This window comes from Malaya genurostris, chromosome 3, assembly GCF_030247185.1.
Source record: "Malaya genurostris strain Urasoe2022 chromosome 3, Malgen_1.1, whole genome shotgun sequence".
Taxonomy (NCBI): domain Eukaryota; kingdom Metazoa; phylum Arthropoda; class Insecta; order Diptera; family Culicidae; genus Malaya; species Malaya genurostris.
In genome coordinates this window covers 182,002,830-182,010,687 of record NC_080572.1, presented here as the reverse complement: position 1 = coordinate 182,010,687, position 7,858 = coordinate 182,002,830, and positions in this window count along the sequence as shown.

Here is a 7,858-nt window from a genome sequence, read left to right as displayed (position 1 = left end):
AAAGTGTTTTGTCCTTAGTTTTATTTTGCGCAAATTCTAGTGCTTTCTTTAGATTCGCTTGAATATGATTTAACAGATCAATGTCTTCAATAGGATATATGTTGGATACAATATTTGTTCTCCATACTCCTCTTTTAACCATACAAGTTCCCATGTGTTCAAATATTAATCCGCCGTCTGGTACTGGCTTTATATTCAAAGTATTTATTGCGTTTGCAAGAGATAATATTGTCATAGTAGCTAGAATAATCTTTTGTATTGTGCCAAACTGCTTTATTTTAGGTTTTGACTTTTTATCATAGTCGATATTTTTTGCCATATCTAGATTTGATATGCTTCCTACAAAATTTACCGTTGATGATCCTATTTTGCTACTATCTGTAGTTTTTTCGGGATCTTCGGATGAGGATGAATCCTCTTCTTTTCTTCGTCCAAAGCAGCTAACTTGACAGCAGGTCGATCATATTGTCCTTTGTTAGTTTTAACGGTTGCCGATCGAACTTGCCCGTCTTTGGCAATCATTGTTTTAATTATCCTTCCCTTAAGCCAAATTCCTTTTTTCTCTTCGTCGGCAAACACTACAATATCTCCTACTTCTAACGGTTTAGCTCTAGTTTGCCACTTACATCTTTTACCCAACGTTGGGAGATATTCCTTGACCCATCGATCCCAATAATTTTTGCAGACCATTTGGGCTCTTACCCACTGTCTGCGAGTTACCTCTGCCTTTGATGCTTCATTAATAGAGCAAACGGCTTCTCCTGCACAGCCTATTAAAAAGTGGTTAGGAGTGAGTACTTCATCGTCCTCGTATTCGAGTGGAATATGAGTTAGAGGTCGACTGTTTATTATAAACTCAGCCTCCGTTAATGCTGCTCTAAGAGTATGTTCTGGAATAGTGGGTTGAGCATTGTTTAATAAGCTTTTAACTTCCTTTACCATTCTTTCCCATGCACCACCGAAATGTGGTGAAACAGGAGGATTAAAATGCCATTTAATTCCATCATCTGATGTTCTTCTTAGCATTTTTCTAAATTCATTGTTAGCTCCAACGAAATTGGTTCCGTTGTCACTAAATAATTCTTGCACTCGTCCTCTTCGAAATTGTAAATTTCTCAGACAAATAATAAACGAGTCTGCACTCATATCTTGAGCCAACTCTAAATATACGGCTCTAGTTACCATGCACGTAAATAGACATCCCCAGCGCTTCTCAGAGCGTCTACCAATCGTTACATTATATGGACCAAAATAATCTGTTCCTGTAAATGTAAACGGTTTGCAATAAGGTGTTGTTCGGAAATCCGGCAAGGCAGCCATAATTGGTGGGAACGGTTTCGCAGACATGTTATTGCAATACTGACAGTTTCTCCTGACTGTTTTAATTGCAACTCTCATATTTGTTATCCAGAATCTTTGGCGGACTGCCGCGATAACTGTCTCCGTCTTTTTATGATGATATTTCTCATGGTAAAAACGAAGTATCAGCGTGCTTATATGGTGTTTATAGGATAGAATAATTGGTTTCCTTGCCGATATCGGCAAACATGTCGCATTTTCTATTCGTCCTTTAGATACCATAATTCCATTATGAAGTCTTTCAGGATTTAGATTTCTGATTTCACTTTCTTTATGGACATTTTCACCACGCTCGAGAGTATCCATTTCTTTAGGATATGATTCCCATTGCGCCTTTTGAATAAGGATGTTCTCAGCATAATCTAGATTATCCTTGTTTATATATTTGCTAAATGATTTTTTACCTATTTTCATTCTTAAATAGTCAATATATTTAAAAATGATCGCAACCGATCGCCTTAGTGTCTTCCAATTTGAGCACCAGTTGGTGTGAATTGATCTAAAGGCATTAATACTTTTATCCCGTATAACATGTAACGGTTTTAGTTCTAAAGAAGTTTCCTTAAACTCCTTTTCTTTAGGCCAGTTTTCCTCTGGTTCGTATAAAAAGTTTGGTCCTTTGAACCAAATAGATTCACGGTTTATAGTTTTTGTGGCTTCATCTGCTGGGTTATCCTTACTATTAACCCATTTCCATTGGTTAATAAAAGACTTTTCTAGGATTTCCCCAATTCTAAGTGCAACAAATTGGTTATATTTACGATGTTCTGATCGGATCCATGCTAAAACTGTTTTTGAGTCAGACCAGAAAACTGTTCCCTTTATTGGAAGTCGTAACTCGTTTTCAACGGTTTTTGCTAATCGTGTTCCAAGTACCGCAGCTTGTAATTCGAGTCGGGGTATGGATAGCATTTTTGTAGGAGCAACTCTTGCCTTTGCTGCTACTATGTTTATGTAAACAGTTCCTTCGCATATACTTCTCAAGTATATAACTGTTGCGAATGCATTTTCGGAGGCATCCACAAATACGTGTAGCTCCTGCTCAGTGGGATTCGGCAACTGACAGTAAGAACGCGGTATTCTTAATGATTTTACCTTTTCGAGTCTTGTTAACCAATTTTGCCAGTTTTCCTTGATTTTAACTGGAACTGGTTCGTCCCATCCTATTCCGGTTTTCCAAAGTTCTTGTATTAAAACTCGTGATTGGACGGTAATGTTTGACAGTAGACCTAAGGGGTCATAAACGCTCATACTTTGCGAAAGTAATTGACGTTTAGTAAATTCTTGTTCTTTAGGAATTTTGACCTTGTATCTAATATAGTCGGTATCGGTTTCCCAAAATACTCCTAACACTTTCTCATATGATTCTTCATCATTTCCGAGCAACTTTGTTTTATCGTCTGATCTATTTTCTTTCGGAATATTTTCCAGCAGCCTTTTCGAATTTGAAATAAAGCTGCGTATATTGAAATGCCCATGTCTATGAATTTCAATGACCTCATTTATCACCTTTGATGCTGCTTCAACACTATCGAAGCTATCGAGATAGTCATCCACATAGTGATTCTTTTCTATTGCTCTAACAGCATCTGGTTTTGTCTCTTGAAAAATTCGTGCGTTTGTATTTTTTACAAATTGCGCACATGCTGGTGAGCAAGTAGCCCCAAATGTCATTACTTGCATAACGTATATATGGGGATCAGCTTCAAAGTCTGTTCTAAATAAAAACCTTTGAGCGTTTTGATCCTCTTTTCGTATTCTTACTTGGTGAAACATTTCTTGTATATCACCGGTTATAGCAAAAATACCTTCTCTAAACCTTATTAGTATTCCTAACAAGGAAGCAGTTGCATCAGGCCCGGACAATAATTTTGTGTTCAGTGATTCTCCGTTTACCTTCGCAGCCGCGTCAAACACCAATCTAGGTTTTATTGGTAATTTATTTTGATTCACTACTGTAAAGTGAGGCAGATAAAAAATTTTTGGATTATACTCGCCTGCCTCTGACAGCGTAAGCTTTCGCGCATAACCTTTTTGTACATATTCTTCTATTTTGTTTATGTACCAATTTTTTAACTCAGAATTCTTGAGCATCTTTTTCTCTTGATACTGTAACCTTTTTAGGGCAGCATTAAAACTGTTTGGGAATTGGACATTGTCATCCTTCCAAAGTAAGCCTATTTCATAGCTTCCTTCTTTATATTTTATTGTGTCATTCATGATGGAGCTAGCTCTACTAGTTTCCTTTGACACTAATGTCTTCTTCGGCACCATCACTCCGAATGCTTCTGTGCTAAAGTATTCTTCCATCTTTCTGTTAATAGATTCTACTGTGATAATTTCTTTATTCATCATAACATGATTGTTACGATTTGGTTTACCCAGTACCCGTCCTGATAAAATCCAACCAAGCTTGCTCTTTTGTGCAACTGGCTCATTGAATTTACCGGTTTTAATTTCATCTGAAACTATTAGGTATGAATGTGGCAAACCTAATAGTAACGTCGGAGTAGCATTATTGTAAGCCTGCAAATCAATATCACTGATGTAAGGATATCTTTGTTTTAGTTCCTGAACCTTGAGCGACTGTGAAGGAAGACTTAATTCCGATACACTCCTGATATGTTTGAGGATGTATGGTTTCTTATCTTTCCCTGATATTTTCACAGATATTTCTACACTTTCCATTTCTTGTTGTAATTCCCCATTTGTCCACGAAAGGGTTAATGGATTATTTCTCCCTTTAATTTTTAATTTTGTCCTTATATCGTCCCGAATTAGGCTTACCGATGATCCAGGATCAATAAAGGCGAAAGTGTGAACCTTATTATTCTTGTTTTCTAAAGTAACTGGAATAATTTGGTATAAAATTGAATCTTTTGCCTTCGTATGAAGATTAACTCGGTCCATATTCATGGCGTCATTATTCAAGTTCTTGTGTAGTAATGAATGATGTCTTTTTTGACATTCATTCGTGCCACATTTTTTGAACAATTTACATTCACTTGCTTTATGATTGTTATACGTACAACAAGCGTAACATAATCCGTGTTTGTTCACCAAGGTGTATCTCTGATGAATGTCCATCCCCTTAAATTTGGAACAATCAACTGTTCTATGTTTGTCTTTACATACAAAACATAGAACAGCTCTTTTAACCCGCGAAATTTCGCTATTATTTGTTTTCTTTTCATGAACGAGTATTCGTTCATTACGTATTGGCTTCTCACTTTTTTCAGAGAGTAGCATTGTCGCCAATCTTTCATGGGGTTTCAACCAATCGTTGAAATCTTTTAAATTAGGGATGAAAACATTATCATCACTTAAATCTTTTATATCAGCAATGTATTTCAACCATTGTTGATGTAGATTACTTGGCAACTTGGCCACTAAATCACGAATCAATCTTGGATCGTTCAAATATTCTTCGTGTTTTATTACAATCATATTATTAACCAATCGGTCAATAGACGTTATAAAGTCTATGACAGTTTGAGGTAATTCAAACTTCGGATTCCTTTGAGTAAGGACATCACTTAGTAGATTGGAATAGATAATTTCTGGACTTCCGAATCGCAGATTTAATTTTTTCATTATCAGCTCTGCATTGCCTTTATCAATGAGCAAGGTACTCACTAATTTTAAGGCGTCTCCTTTCAAATATTTTTGGAGACGATTCAAATTTTCTAATTGAGAGAAACCACCTTCTTTTGTAGTTTCTTCGAATGTGGCTTTAAAACGAGGCCATACCTTGTATGAGCCATCGAAATACGGCAGCTCCATCAAGGATTGCCTTTTGAGAATACTCAGGACATTATTCTCTTGTGGTTCAATTTTGATTTCTTTAATTGAATCCACCAAAATTTTCATTGAATCCCTTTGGATTCTCAACATTTCTTCAAACCCTGAATGGGGAGAAGAGTCTCTTTTTTTAAGGCTAAGAATTTCTGATTCGATGGTTTTGCATTTAATACATAACCATCGTTCAGATTTTCCCGGTCTTCTAAGTAGTTTAGCACATGACAAATGAAACCAACGGTCACATTCGTCACATGCCACTAAATCTTCTTTATTGTCGGGTTCATTGCACAATCTGCAATGCCCGTTCTTATTGACTACAAATGGATGCGTCATTTTAGTAGAGCAGTTACCTTACGAAGGTTAATCTCTACTTTTTCAATATTATTACAAAAAAGGAAAACTGATATTTTTTTCTCTTCTAGCTTTCGAATTGAGATTCGAACGAAACCTGGCTTCCTAGCTTAGATACTTTAATGTAAACACATACCTCTATTTAATTTATCACCCGCCGTTTTTGTCGGTCGAATATCTCCAGCCGTTTGCCGGTTGAATTCTCCAGCCGTATCTCGGTTGAATATCCTTCACCAGCCGTTTGCCGGTTGAATTTTATTCACTATCCGCTGCCGACCCTATTTTTCGCCAGCCGTTTGCTGGTTGAATTCACCAGCCGCTTGCCGGTTGAATATCCTTCACCAGCTGTTTGCTGGTTGAATTTCACTCTTGCAACTACGAACTTTCGCGTAAAGAGCACATCAAACACTTGTCACCGCATTGGAAGTATACTTTCCAGGATTGCCGAATCACGTCGGAATTTTCACTCTTGCAACAGCAAACTTTCGCGTAAAGAGCACATCAAACACTTGTCACCGCATTGGAAGTAAATTTTCCAGGATTGCCGAATCACGTCGGAATTTTCACTCTTGCAACTACGAACTTTCGCGTAAAGAGCACATCAAAACTTGTCACCGCATTGGAAGTATACTTTCCAGGATTGCCGAATCACGTCGGAATTTTCACTCTTGCAACTACGAACTTTCGCGTAAAGAGCACATCAAAACATTCGTCACCGCATTGAAAGTAAATTTATATACTTTCCAGGATTGCCGAATCACGTCGGAATTTTCACTCTTGCAACTACGAACTTTCGCGTAAAGAGCACATCAAAACTTGTCACCGCATTGGAAGTATACTTTCCAGGATTGCCGAATCACGTCGGGGTCACCATTTAAATTTTCCAACTACTGAAAATTTCTTCCTACACGAAGTAGGGATTTTTTATATTTTTTTAACTCTCGTTTTCCCTTGTGGAAAACGAGCTCCTTCCAAACGAAGGGATTTCTTTCTTCTCGTCAAAAAGAAACGCGAGTTGTTTCCTAACTAAAAACAGACTACTTTATTATTTCCATCTTACATCTATATGTACACTTTTCTTATTCTATTACTACACTTCAAACCTCAAAAGGGACAGACAAATATGCTAATTTTACCTGCTGATTTACCTTTATCTTTGCGCGTCTCAATAGACCAATTGATATGGGTTTTCCCATTCAGAGGAGATGCAAAAGAAATAATATATTTATTTCCTGTCTATACTGTGCGCCGATTTTGTCTAGACGCTACATCCTAACAAAACATTATACAAATTTTATAACTCAGCCTATTATTCTAGGATCGGCCTGATTTTACGATTCTACTTACGGCCGTCTTGTCAGAAGAAATCTTCCATAAATATTAAAATTAATTAGAGCGTCCGCGACAATTGACGACTGCTCCACCTGACGACTGAAGTCCAAATGAGAGCATGACCTGAGCGTTTGAGGTTTGGCACCACACAAAAGGCCTGCTCTCATTATCGATGACCGCTGCTCCCGACGATTGAAGTCCAAATGAAAGCACGACCTAAGCGTTTGAGGCTTTATACCACGCAAAAGGTCTGCTTTCATTGCCGACTGCTCCACCTGACGGATGAAGTCCAAATGAGAGCATGACCTGAGCGTTTGAGGTTTGGCACCACGCAAAAGGTCTGCTCTCATTATCGATGACCGCTTCTCTCGACAATTGAAGTCCAAATGAAAGCACGACCTAAGCGTTTGAGGCTTTATACCACGCAAAAGATCTGCTTTCATTGCCGACTGAAGTCCTAATGAGAGCACGAACCTGAGCGTTTGAGGTTTGGCACCACGCAAAAGGCCTGCTCTCATTATCGATGACCGCTGCTCCCGACGATTGAAGTCCAAATGAAAGCACGACCTAAGCGTTTGAGGTTTTATACCACGCAAAAGGTCTGCTTTCATTGACGACTGCTCCACCTGACGACTGAAGTCCAAATGAGAGCATGACCTGAGCGTTTGAGGTTTGGCACCACGCAAAAGGTCTGCTCTCCGAAGCTGCTGGTCCCACGACGTCTGCTTGCATCCAACGCACAAGAAGAAATGACCGAATTTCAACCACGTTTCTTCTTTTATACGCAGTCAGTTGAAGATATGTGCCTGACTACCTTAAAATCGTCGTCCTTGCGCGAAAAAGCCAAGCAAAAATAAAAAGTTTTCCGCGTTGTTTTCAAAGTTTGAGAAAACTTAATATTTGAGTTGTTTGTGGTTATCTCACACTGTTCAAAATATTATCCTAAATTCCTGATAATATTTTTGATGAAATGGTGAAAGAATTATGTTGCTGCCTTTAATACAAGTCGAGATAT